Here is a 13,578-nt window from a genome sequence, read left to right as displayed (position 1 = left end):
GTGGGACCCACAAGATGGTCACCCAAACCTCCAGCCCCTCTTTTCTTCTTATTTCCTTTCTTCCCTTTTTCTTTTTTTTTTTTCTTTTCCTTTTCTCTTTTCTTTCCTTTTCCCTTTTTCTTCCTATTTTATTTTCTTTTTCTTCTTTCTTTCCTTCTTCCCTTTCTTCCTTCCTTCCTTTCCCTCTTGCCCAGCTATTCACGTACAGCCATAGAGGGATGGCTCATGGCATACTATTAAAAACTTAGGTTTTGATTATGTCAAAACCTAAGTTCAAGACAAAAGAAAAAAAAAGGGCTACGGCCGAACCTCCTTCACACCTCCCTTGTTCTTTAAAAAGATCAAAACTAAATTCATTAAACCCTAAATACTTACCATTTTCCCTAAGTCTAGCCCCTTAAAAACCTTTCCTTCTTACCTATTCCCAGGCATTCACGCACAGCCTGGGCAACTATCATCTCTCTCTCTCTCTCTCTCTCTCTCTCTCTCTCTCTCTCTCTCTCTCTCTCTCTCTCTCTCTCTCTCTCTCTTTTGGCTGCAGCCTTCATTGCTGCACCTTCAGTCAGCTCCACCAGAGATGTAAGACCCGAAATTTTTCAGATAACTCTGAATAAATTCCTGAGACATTTTTCCAGTGAAAAATAGCGTTTTTACCGTAAAACGAATCGAACTGATTCCTGCGATCCAAATATACTTAGGATATTTGTATCTTCACGAATATATGCTCAAACGCTCTGGAGATCATAACTTCCTCCCTGCTTGAAATCAAGAGATTCCTGCGAGCCAACTTTCTTAGTTGCATCAATACGAAGATAATGGCCTACTCAGAATTTTTCGGAAAAAAATGCCGAAAACTCAACTTTTTTGCGAGACCCACGAAAATGTTGGTGGGACCCACAGAAATATTCTTCAGAAAATATCTGGTGGGACCCACGAAAATATCTCATGGAAATATCTCAGATGGATAAGATCAAACAGTCAGATGGATAAGATCAAAGGGAATTTCTGAAAAAGCTATGGACTAAAATGGAAATTCTGAAACTTGGGGCTCAAGTTTCAGAATCTATAAATAGAGGAGCCCCCCTCCTTTGAAAAATCGTCTAGCCCTCTCTCTCTCCTCCTTTTCCAAACCTCCCCTACCTAGCCTAGCCCACCTGACCTAGTCTGAGCCTGCCTGACTTAGCCTGAGCCTGGTCCTAACCCACCTGACCTAGCTCAAACCCAGTTGACTTGACTTGAACCTAGTTGGGTTTGAAGTCAAAGTCAAAGTCTTTTTTGCTCTAGCTTTTGGTTTGGATTTCTGAACCCAGACTTAGCCTACTTGGGTTGAGTTCGAACCTGCTGAACCTAGTTGACTTGGACCGAACCCAGTTTGGTTCAAACCACTTAGGTTAAGCAGCTTGACCTGCTTTACCTCTTTCTCAACTAGGTCGACTTCATCTGACCTAGTCTGACCTCTTGACGGAAGGATCGAAGCTTGTTCAAAGTGTTGGATCATTCGGGAGTCGTTTCTTCCACAATTTGAAGTAAGTTCGCTTCATTAATCCATCTCTCTCAAGTATTTGATTGTTTGTATATAGCATATACTTTCTGAAGTAGTATCTTGCTTTAGTTCTTGGTTGATCCCTCTAGGACGCTTCGGTGTTCACGCGCTCGCCTCGTAACTATCGTCGCAAATAGTATCTCGCCCTAGTTCTTGGTTGAGCCCTCTAGGACACTTCGGTGTTCACTCGCTCGCCTCGTAACTATCGTTGGATACAGATCTAGGTGTATATCTGCTGATCCTGCCGACGCGTCTTATATCGCACAGGCTATGTAATTTACCTTTGCCGTCGCGTCGTATGATGCCAAGGCTCCCTGCTTTCTATACTTCCGATTATGCATTTACTTACGCTGTCGCGTCGAACGATGCCAAGGCTCCTGTTTTGTTATATATGTAGAATATTTCGTTCAGTTACACACCCTGAACAATAGTATATGCATTTCCTTTACGCCGCCGCTGTATAAAGCACATGCTTTTGCTTATACTACATATATGGCGCGTAAATGAGCGTTCAAATGGAGATCAAACTCCAAATCGCCAATGTGATTCCCTTACCGCTCCTCGTTCAAAATTCTGCTTGACGAATGAAGCCCTATTGGACAGGCTTCGGTTTTTGGCAAAATGCTCTTTACGTAAAGACTAAATAAATTACGTATGGCCTGGCTATGGCCCAGGGTTCTTGCAACCTGGATGGATGCAAAGTACGCACAACGGTGCACATCTATTTTCCGAGCTAAGCGTAGCGATTTCCCACCAAAGAGGAGAAATGCCGCTGAAATGGATAAAAGAAACACACGCTTTATCCGTTAAAGAGAGGAAGTGCTGCTGAAATTTCTGAAGGAGCTAAAAATAGCTCAAAAAGAACGTAGCAGGAGTGCTACCCAGTTTATGGAACGCCTTCTACAATGTAGAAGGGTTCGTCACACCACTGCCAGTAGAGCAGAGGAAGTGCTGACAGAATGGTTGGCAAAAGAGCTGCCAGAACCAGTTAAGTGGCACAACGTTGCCCTTTGTTGGAACGAAGTCAGAATGACTCGTCTCCCTGACACCTGCAAGGGCACCATACTTGTAAGAGCCGTTGTGCCAAAGTAGTGGTAGCGCCTTGATTAGGTCCTGAACTCGTTGCGTAAAAATACGCCGAGTAGCCGATCCGTAGAGATCGAGTCATGTGCATGCTCATTAAGAATTATTAGATAACCAGACTCGTAAGGGCCGCTGAGCCGGAGTGTGTTGTTTCCACCGAAAGAGGTGAAGTGCTCGTCAAGGCCGAAGTGCCGAGAGTAGATTTAAGCATGCATATGAATAAGACCTTTGTTCCACGGTGAAAACCGTGTGGTTGATTGGGGTTGGGTACATACTTCTCAAAGGCTGCCCTATAGGCATGCAATGTTCGTCAAGTAATTGTAAGACCGGCAGGCCCCTTTCAGAATTTCTCACCGAGGAAGACGGTGATGGCGCAACCTTGAGTGACATATATTTCACCTGAACCTGATAGAGTTCATTGATGGCCTCTGTCACTCAGAGGTATGGAGGTCGTGGTTATCCTTAAATATCTGAGGATTGAACTCAACTACTGCAGTAGCAGAATGCATTCGGATACCTAGTAAGGATCTCTTCTGGTATGTTGTACCGTCCTACTAGGGGGATGGGGTCAACAGGCCTCTGGGGTATCTAAAATACATAGAATAATCAACCCCCAGATCGTCGCGTTGTCGTCCAGATATGAGTCCCCTAAGCCTAGGGGGAGGTGCAATTATCGAAATAAAGCATTAGCTTAGGTACAACGATACTTTGAATGTATGAGTGGATGACGTTGTTGAGTCAGTCCTGCATAACCTTTGTGGAGGTGTCATGGTCAGTATACTACTGGACCGATTGGGAGAGAACCCCATTGATATCCGTACGACTAAGCGAAGCTCGGAGAGTTGTCCTTAGATTCGTAGGATACGGATGTGCCAAGCATAAAGGCTTGAGCTAGACATCCATTCGTGACCCTGAGGAGGTCAAAGCTAAGTCGTAGAGACTTAAGCGGTTATTACAACTCACAACCCTGAAGAGGCTTATGCGAAGTCATGAATACTTGCGTAGATGTTCAACTCATAGCCCTGAGAAGGCTCTTGCGATATACGCTAAGTCATGGAGGCTTCAGCGTCGTATTACGAACTGCGACCCTGAGTGGTCTATGCATTTACTTGAGTTGAATGGATGTATGACTGAATGCTTACCAGACCATCAGTGGTTCTGACCCCGTTTAATGGGGATTTCAGGTGTTGGACCTGCGTGGCGATATGTGGAGCAAGGCGACATCGAGTTCCAGGGTTTCTCTAGACAGAGTTGTACTGCTTTTTTTTATTGAACCTACACTGCTTTTCTAAGTAGTAGTGTTGTAATAAACATGTAGTTTTTGATAAAATGGAACACTTTGGTGGTCAATGAGTTGCTTGGCTACATACCTGCAACGTGCTCGGAGTTTTCTAAAATCGACGACTCATTATCGTCTTATTCCGCTGCTAAAAGCTTTTCTAAATTCCACTGCAAAGAAAAAAAAAGAAATTCATGAAAATTTTAACTTAGCTTTGTTTTGGAAATCCAGGGCGTTACAAGAGATCCACACCATCTTCAACCTCCAGCCACACCGAGGTGGCGGCATAGCAACACCTCCAGCCCCCACGGTTGCAACAGCTTTCTCTATCGGTTCAACACAGCCCCATGAACAAACATCTTCCTTCAGCCCTGTTGTGCATCCACATCAGCTTCAGCGTGTTCAACTCCCTTCATCCAAAGCTTGTGCATCTTCTCTACCAACCGGTGCCCAGCAGTCAAAGCCACCACCTCCTTGCAGCCCTCTACAGTCTTGACAAGACCTAGCCACCTCACAACACCAACCTATTGGCAGCATAGCAGCAACCCCTTTTGAAGCTTCCATCAGCCGACCACAAGCCTTCTTCTTCGACCTCTTTCACTAGTGTTGCAGTAGTTCATTGGCTACGTCAAAAGCCCAAGGTGAGATATCTCTCTTGATTTAACATTGGTGTTAAATTTCATTAGAATGATGATCACCTTTGATGCCCTCCTAAAAAAAGAAAGAAAAGAAATTGACATTTCAAGCATGGCTTTCATGAAGATGATCATGCGAAACCAGCCCAAAAAGGTTGAATCTACAGCAGCATGAAAGTGGTTTGTTTACGTTTAAATGGCTGAGATAACTAGATCTTCGTCCTATATGTTTATGCAACTTAAGAGAGGGAATTCATCCATTCAATGGATTGAATTTTTCTTTTAAGATGCAATATTAAATATAAACCATGCCCCTGTCATTTTTTTTTATTTTCATGTCTCATGTGGTTTGCATGTTTAAATATCACATTTAGGATTGGCTGCATCATTTTTTTTTATTACTTCATTCATGTAATATAGAGTTTATTAGCTTTTGAATCAAGGTTCATAGGTTTTAATTTATGCGCATAGGCCTAATCGTTATTGCATGTATTAATTCTCTTCTAAAAATCCCGATTTTTTTTTGATAGTTTGGTTTTTTTTATCTGTGATCCCCTACTAAAAACCCGGACTGATTTGAATTTCGAAACCCCACTGAATAAATCCAAAACCCAAATTGGGTCTTGAACCCCCTGGAAATTCTAGAATTCTGTTTTAGCAGACAAGAACCTTCAAGATTGCCTCCATGGACGATCCAATTTTCCCTCAAAAAATCACAGTGGATTCATGATTGAATCTAATAATGATCTGGAAATTTTTAGGTTTTTCCAAGCAGTTTTGACCTCTATAAAAAAATTGGATTTCTCAGACCTCTGGGAAAATATCGATTTTCTTTCATCAGGGTATAGACAGAACCTAATGCACTGAGTTCATCCAATATGTAACCTTTCTGCATAAACTTTCAACATGAAAGTTGTTTCTAACATACTTTCCTGTCATTTTCCAAAATGTGGGAATTTTTGGATCTGTTTCATTATTTTTCCCGGATTTTCCCTTTCTGTCTAACAGACTCCAATGTCTAGAAATCTCAGAGATTTAGGTCTCTGATAACAGTATGGCATTTTCCAAACCATAACTCGAATCCCAATGATGTCAAAAGATAAAATCTTTCTCTGTTTATCAGGGACAGTTTCCCACAATTTCAGCCTTTTTTCCATCTGTCTGCCATTTTTCCCATGTTTTCTACCGAAACCTATCTGTTTCCCCTAAATCCTACAGTCGTCGGATTTCGATCCGACTTGATGGAGTGGTAAAGCTCCGACCATAGGTCAAAACCAGAAAGTGTAAAAGATAAAAATCCTTGCCTTACTGTTCCCTGTCACCCCATAAAAGTTGAGAAAATTTTATGGAAGTTTGATATCCTAAATCTCCTTTAGAATCAACATTTTAGGCAAAAATCATAAAATTTAGGATTTTTATTTGAATTTCTATGTTTAAAAAAGTACAAAAAAATAGATTTTCGAGCTCCATTCTGTTTTTAGGGTTATTTTAGATGTCCATGACAAATTTGGCTTAATTCCAAGTTCATCTGCTTTAAATGTTAGTTTATCTTTAAATTCAGCAGCGAAAATCAGGCGAAAATCAAGTTAAATTTGATATTTTATGATATTTTCGCCATTTTAGGGTTTTTATCATGTACATAAGCATGTATAATCATATTAGGGTTAATTTCAATCTCCTTTGCATTTCATAGTTTTCAATTTTGCAAAATTTATTTCAGAAAACCCTGGTTTCAAGGCCATAGTCTTGTTATCGGGGGTATTTTGGTCATTTTGACCTAAATTTCGAAATTTCAATTTCTAATTCTATAAATTTTCATGCATATCATCATATTTCATCATATTATGTTTGATTTATTTCATTTGATTTTCAAATTTACAAAATTTCTTTCAAAAAAACTTGATTTTAAGGTCATCAGGGGTATTTTGGTCATTTTGACCCCAATTTCGGATTTTCAAGTTGATTTTAGAAGTTTATTCATTATTTATCATGTTTATATCAAAAGGGGTATGAATTTGGGTTTATATCTGAATAATATCTGATAATTTCTCATATTTTCGGATAAATTCAGAGAAACCTACATTTTTGTGCTAACCTTGTTTTCTAGTTTTGCAGGAACATTCAAGAAGAAGATTTAGCTTTTATTTCTTTTATTTCAATTCAATGTAAAAATTAATGTAATATTTGGAATAAGAGTTACATTTCTGCTTAGAATAGGGCTGCATTGCATATAGTTTAATTTATGCAAATTTCCAATATCTGATGTATGATCCATGCACATTATTTTAAATTCTCTATGGTTTACACGAATGACACGTGCACAAGCTCTTATGGAGTTTATAAACTCGATGAGATTTGTATTTATGGCCATAGTCAGAATACAAAGAAAACCAAGATTTATGATCTTCATATTAGCCACATTCAGCCTACACACTTTGGCTAACTTCAAAATGCACTGCATTTCCCAAAGTTTTAAAAGGACTTCCCAATTCCTCAATTGAAATTCCTTTTTCAAATTCATATTCATTCATTTATATCATTCAAATTGCATTATTCTCAAATTCATTTTCCAATTTCAATTTAAAAAAAAATCAGTTTTCTCAAGAATTTCCAAGTCTTTCTCAGGATCTGATTTTCTCAAAATCCTGAGTTTTCAAAAAAGATTTCGAAGCATTTCCCAAGTTCAAACCAAGATTTTCCAATGTTTTAAAATTCTTAAATTTCAAAGTCTCAAGTTTTCAAAAAGATCGATTTTCTCAAATTTCCCATTTTCCTGAGAATCCATTTTTCATTTCAAAAGTCATTTTCCAATGAATTTCTTAGATTTTCTCAAAATTCTCAAATCCATTTTCTCAGAAAAGCAATTCCAAATTTCAAAATCGATTTTCCAAAGTTCAAGTTTTCCTGAGAAATCACTTTCCAATGCAAATTTCTGATTTTCAATGAACTTCAATGATTTTCCCAGGAATCCCAATTTCAAGTACTTTTCCAAACATTTTTCCAGCATATTTCAATTTTCCAAAGCAAACATCATGTTTCTCAAACTTGCATTATTTTCAAAATTTCATAACACAAGCCTGATTCTCTGTGCATTATAGGAAAAATAGAGCATAATTTAGCTATTTGAGTCGAGTTAAAGCACATAATTGGTCCTTGGTTCAATTACCCCTGGTAAAGGCGCCAGGAATGGTTGAACCTCGTACCGACAGGCGGATCCAATTCCACGGAATTTTCCCGCAAATTTTCAAAACGAAGGCGAGTTAATTTTCAAAAACCATTTTCAAAACTTTGGTCGAGTTTGACTCGCGAAATTCGTTTCTCTCGCAAGGGAGGGGAAAAATTTTGCGATGATAACAGAGGACTCGATTATTGGACTTGCAATGAAAAAGACCATCATATTTAGATGTATGTGGTCTGATTTTCAGGATTAACCCCTTATCCTGAACGAGGATATGAATAGAAATTGGAGAATTTTGGGGAAATCATAGAAAATGATTCAGGTTTATCCCTTAATCTGAAGGGGAAGAAAATGGATGCAGAATTAATGCAAAATGAAATGCAAATGCACATGAAGTGTAAATGAATGCAAAATAAATGCAAGTGGGTGCATATACATGCAAAAAGAGAAATTGGTTTATCCTGCCTGCATACAGGATGTTTTGAGGTAAAGATAGATTTAAAAAAAAAAAATGTCCCAGTGTAACTAGGGAGGAAGATTTTGAATACAAAGAAGGGTAATCGAGGAATAAGGTGACAGGCTTCTTGATTGAGAGACATTCTCAAGGTCATTCCTCACAAGAGACATATTGTGAAAAGGAAAGAGACGCAAATAAAATGGTGCCCTAATGGGACAAAAGAAAGAAGTATTGGATGAAGAAAATGGACATTTTATTGATAAGCAGAACTGATAACAAAAAGATTGAATATTTATAAGTACTCGACCAAAAGGTTGCAAAAACTGGGCGGACTTGCCCCTACGAGGTGGCTGGCAAAACGAAAGGAAGAAAGCAGGAAACTTTGGCATCATCAATTTTCTGAATGATCTGGGAAAGGCTTGGTCAGGATGGCCAGCTCGTCTTCTTCTTATCTTCAGCAAGGAGGCTCTTGTCAATGCATTTCTGAACAATATTTTTGAAGACAAAACAATGATTGATGTCATGCCCTACTGCTCGATGAAACTTGCAGAACTGATTCATGAACCCTCCCATGATGGTGGGAGGAGTTGTGGCCTTTGAGAGCTTCACTAATCCCTTGATCAACATGAATTCAAGGGCTTCTTCGAGTGTTTGTTTAAGAGGAGTAAACTGGAGATCGCTACCCCAACCATCTCGCTTTATCTTTTCTTTCTATTGATCCAACTTTTTATTTTGCTTTGAAGACTTTTCTTTTTGGCCTATATGGTTGCTCTTGCTATTTTTGCAGTCACTGTAGCCGGCGTTGGAAGAGAAGGTGAAATTGATTTTCTTTTTTATTCTTGTTGATTGCTATTCTTGGTGAAGATGAAACCCTCGTAAGATCCATTTTCCATACTCAACTCGAGCCATTCAGCTCGTTCTGTCAATTCTATAAAGGTCTTGGATGGAGAGGTGGAAATCAGTCCCCTTAGGGGTTGTGAGAAGTTACTCAAGATCAAAGATAGTGCATGCCCCTCTAATATCGGATCACACATCTTGTTACAAACGGATCTCCACCTATGAATAAAATCCCTGGCTTTCTCGTTTTCCTTCTGCCTTAGACTGCAGAGATGACTGAGAGTCGGGAGGGCCTCAGCATTGAATAAAAAACGTTCAATAAGCAAATTGACCACTTTGTCAAACTCTTTCAGCTCTATAGGATTAATATGCTCTGAATACCATTTTCCTGTAATACCCTCCAGACTGTGAGGGAAACAAAGAAATAAGGCTCGGTTATTCCTCCTGAACTTGGAACATTCTGCAAAGAAAAGGGCGAGGTGTGCCTTTGGGTCACCCGAACCATCGAATTTGATAAATTTCTTGGGGAGATTGTCAAGATCATCATCCCCATCCAGTCCGTCATAAAAATCTTCACTTGTGAAGACCCTTTTGCCCTTGTCACGAGTCTGCAGATCCTTGACCATCTTCATCACATCTCGAAGTTGTGGCTGAGTAGGGTCATTGACAGACTGATTCCCAGATTTATAAGCTGACCCCTGCCTTTGAGTAGACTTTCTAACTGCTTGGTGAGTTTCATATTCCTCATTAGTATCTTCTGCTGATTCTGATTCTGCCTCATCAGATATTTCTTCGTGACGATTCTGCTTCCTAGTGATCTTCACATTCTTTTTCACTGTTCGGCCTTTGACCTTTTTCTTATTGTGGGCTCTTCCTGAGCTAGCTCCTGTTTCTTCAGTCATTAACTTACTCAGCATTCTCTGGAACAATGAATACATTTGTGGGTCGATGTCATCATTAGCTTGCTGCTTTCCATTTCCGGCAGATTGTGAAGAGGCCATTTCTTGTACTGAAACTGACGAGGAACTGGTAATCTGGACTAGCGCGGTTTTCTTTCTGGATCTCGTCTGAACCATTGAATGTCATGAAAGCTCTCTTGATGTCACTAAAGCTCTCTGCAGAGCAGAATTGATGGTTAGGCTTTTGAAAGAAATTTTGATTGGAGGAAAATATTTACTGAGAATTTTGGTAGACAATTGAAAGAGTATCCCATTACTAGGGATTGAGTCGTTGCTGGGATTACGACAATTGCGTTGTCATTCCTTTGCAAAAATAAACAACTGAAAAATATGCCTTGTTACCTAGGCGAGGTCGTCAAACCAAGATAGGATGAAATTTAAAGGAATTTTATTGAAGAAAGGAAAAACATGATTTTATTAATAATAAACTTGACAAAGGGGAGGGGGACAGACAATTTTCCACCACTCCAGATAATCAGAGGACACTCGAGGACCAGGAAAAATAGTGAGAGTAACAAAAGAATCTCAGCCATGTCTGGCAGAATGATATGCTCCGGACCACTGATCTTATGTGAGATCGAACTCTGGCAAGATCCCTGATAGTAGACGAATCTCTATGCGCTTCTGTCTTTGAGAGAACTGCCTGACACACCGCTCTGGATGGAAGTATGCGCAGAAGAATGGACCAAGTAGCCTAAACTGCTTGCCGTATGCATAAGTATATCTGGGAGGTGATTCCTGATGATCAAAGTAGTCCCACATGACCTCTTCTTCTTAAAGGTTGTCGATCAAGAATCAGTATCGTGCCACTGGAAGAAGCTTTTCATTATTGTATCTGAATGAAATGGCTCGGGTTGGCACATGCCGGAGGAACCAAGATTGCAATGCATAAGTGCACCGTTCGACTAGAATTGATTCTCTGAGTGTGAAACGGGTCAACCCTCGGTACAGAAAAGCGAGTGCGGCCATAGCTATAGAGAGGCGGTTGGTCTGTCGACTTCCCCACCTTCGCAGAAGTTGAACTATCCTGATATCCATGTAATTTCGTCCATCTAGAAAGAGAGCCAATCCCACGGTGCATAAGACCATCGCATGCTGGATTCTCTCTCGAGTTGTTCGAGATAAGGAACTTACTTCTACAAATGCTCCATACTGTCTGTAGATTTCGAGCAGGTTCACATATTCATTTCCATTCTCCTCGATCAATGGCCAAGACTTGCGTCCTGTCATGCGAGCTAAAGCGTCTCAGGGATCTAGACCCTTGACATTGATCAAAAATTGTTTCTCCAATGGATCTCCAGGTTGACCAGCTGGTTCAGGTATTCCCATAATCTTCGAGAATCCGTCCATCAATAAAGTCATTTCCCCTCATGGGAACCAGAAGGTACTAGTGCTCGAATTCCACCGTTCTGCCAGTGCGTGGATCAAATTGCCGTTAATTGTCTGCTTTCCCACTGCGGATGCCAGTTCCAATCCACAATCGTCCAAGTGGTCCGAAAACATACGAGAGAAGTTTTTGAGCCATGAATAGTACCACCGGGGAATGAAGGATCCGGTGCTGAGGATTCGATGTTCTGAAAGACCTTGTCGCACCTCGTAGGAGATGTGACCTTCAGGAAAGACTGAATTGAGTTGACTAGATGCCATCAGACTGGAAAACAAGGAGAATTGGAATAAGACTTGGGAAAATACAAGAATTTTGAAAAGAATGCAGGCAGGATAAAAATGAAGCAGGAAATTCGAGATCCAGAAGAACGAAAGGATGGAAAATCACCTGGAGTTTTGAGGAAAATAAAGGAGAATTTGAAAAATCGTCCAGGGTTTGAATAAAACAAGATTTTTAGATAGTATATATGGAAACAGATGGAAAAATTGGAGATTTTTGAAAATCGTCCAGTATTTTAGAAAACTTATGGGAAAATGTAATAAAAGAAACTGACATTCAATTACATCTTGTACAATCAAGTATGCACATACAACATTCCCTAAAAGCTGACTCTAGATGCACAAGTTTTGAAATAGTTGTAGGACCTTAATCCTAACTCTAAGGTTCAGATCATCTGTGTCCAATCATGCTATGCCTATATACTCAAGCCAAGGCTCGATGCACGTGGCATAAAATCAATTTCTCCGGTTCTAGGTTCAAGTTTTCCAACATCCTTGAGCACCTGCCGATATACGTTGGACTATGGCCCTTGGTACGTGGCAGGGAGTTTTCACCCAAATAGGTGGCCCAGTTGTGAGGCTTTGTCCCGAACTATGGTTCTGGAAGAAAGCCCAGCAACGTGAAGACCAGGTAAAAGTAGGTGGGGTGGTTTTTGAAAACATGATCACGTGCAAGAAAATCAGAAGGCTCTAAAACCTAAAGAGATAGAGATTTTAAAAATTTTGAAGAAGCAAACATTGTTTTCATACAATTTCTAGATTGAGGAGTGTTGTATTAGACCTAAGTCTATGTGAGCATGAATAATTCTTCTCAATATGGTCCTACCAAACCATACTTAGTCTATATGCAATCCATGTCAGTTGGGTTCAAGTCTAGGCTCCTAGGTTTACATGATATCATGAAATAAAAGCTGACATTCCATGAAACACAATTTTGATAATTTGAACTAAGTTAAGCACACAATTGATCAGGCGAAGACAGGTCCCATCACGGTCGCTAAACCTGTTATCATCGCAAAATTTTACTTTTGCAAGTCAAACTGACCTTTGAAAAAGATTTTGAAAATAACTTGCCTCCGTTTTAAAATGCGGGATAATTCTGAAGAATGGGACTCGCCTGTCAGTACGAGGTTCAACCGTTCCTGACGCACTTACCAGGGGTAATTGAACCAAGGATCAATTGTATGCTTAACCTTGCTCAACTTGTCTAAATTATGTTCTATTTTCTAAATGCATAAAGAATCAGGCATGTGCTATGATTTTCTGAAAAATACATATTTGAAAACATGATGTTTGCTTAGAATAACTGAATAACTTGAAAAATTCTTGGAAAAGATGTCACTTGGAAAATCGTGAGCTTAGTAAGAGAATATTTCTAAGGAAAGTGAAAATCGATTTCTGAAGAATTCAAGTGTTTTAGGAAAATTGATTTCTGAGAAATTTCTTTGGAAAAACTTGATTTCTTTGAATTCAAACTTTGAAATTGAATATATAACTTGGAAAATCATGATTTCTCTGAATTCAGACTTTGAAATTGAAGATATTATGACTTGGAAAATCGAATTTTAAACATTGAAAAATACTTGAAATACCATTTGAAAGTTCAGAGTTTTGACAAAATCAACTTCTGAGTAAGACTTAAATTTTTTTGAGAAAATCGATTTCTCTGATTTGGAATTTGAATTTGCAAATGAATGAAATGAATGAATATGGATTTGAAAGACTTGATTTTCAGGAATTGAAAAAATCCTTTTGTATTTTTGAGAAATGCAGTGCATTTTGAAGTTAGCCTAAGAGTGTAGGCTGAATGTGGCTAATACGAAGATTACAAATCTGGGTCTCATTCATATTCTGACTATGGCCATAAATACAAATTCTACCGAGTTTTTCAACTCCATAAGAGCTTGTGCATGTTCCATTCATGTAGACCATAGTGAATTTG

Source organism: Nuphar pumila, chromosome 1 (genome assembly GCF_984573655.1).
Source record: "Nuphar pumila chromosome 1, dmNupPumi1.hap1.1, whole genome shotgun sequence".
In the NCBI taxonomy this organism is placed as follows: Eukaryota; Viridiplantae; Streptophyta; class Magnoliopsida; order Nymphaeales; family Nymphaeaceae; genus Nuphar; species Nuphar pumila.
The sequence above is the reverse complement of the archived record's forward strand: the minus strand, read 5'-3'. Positions refer to the sequence as shown.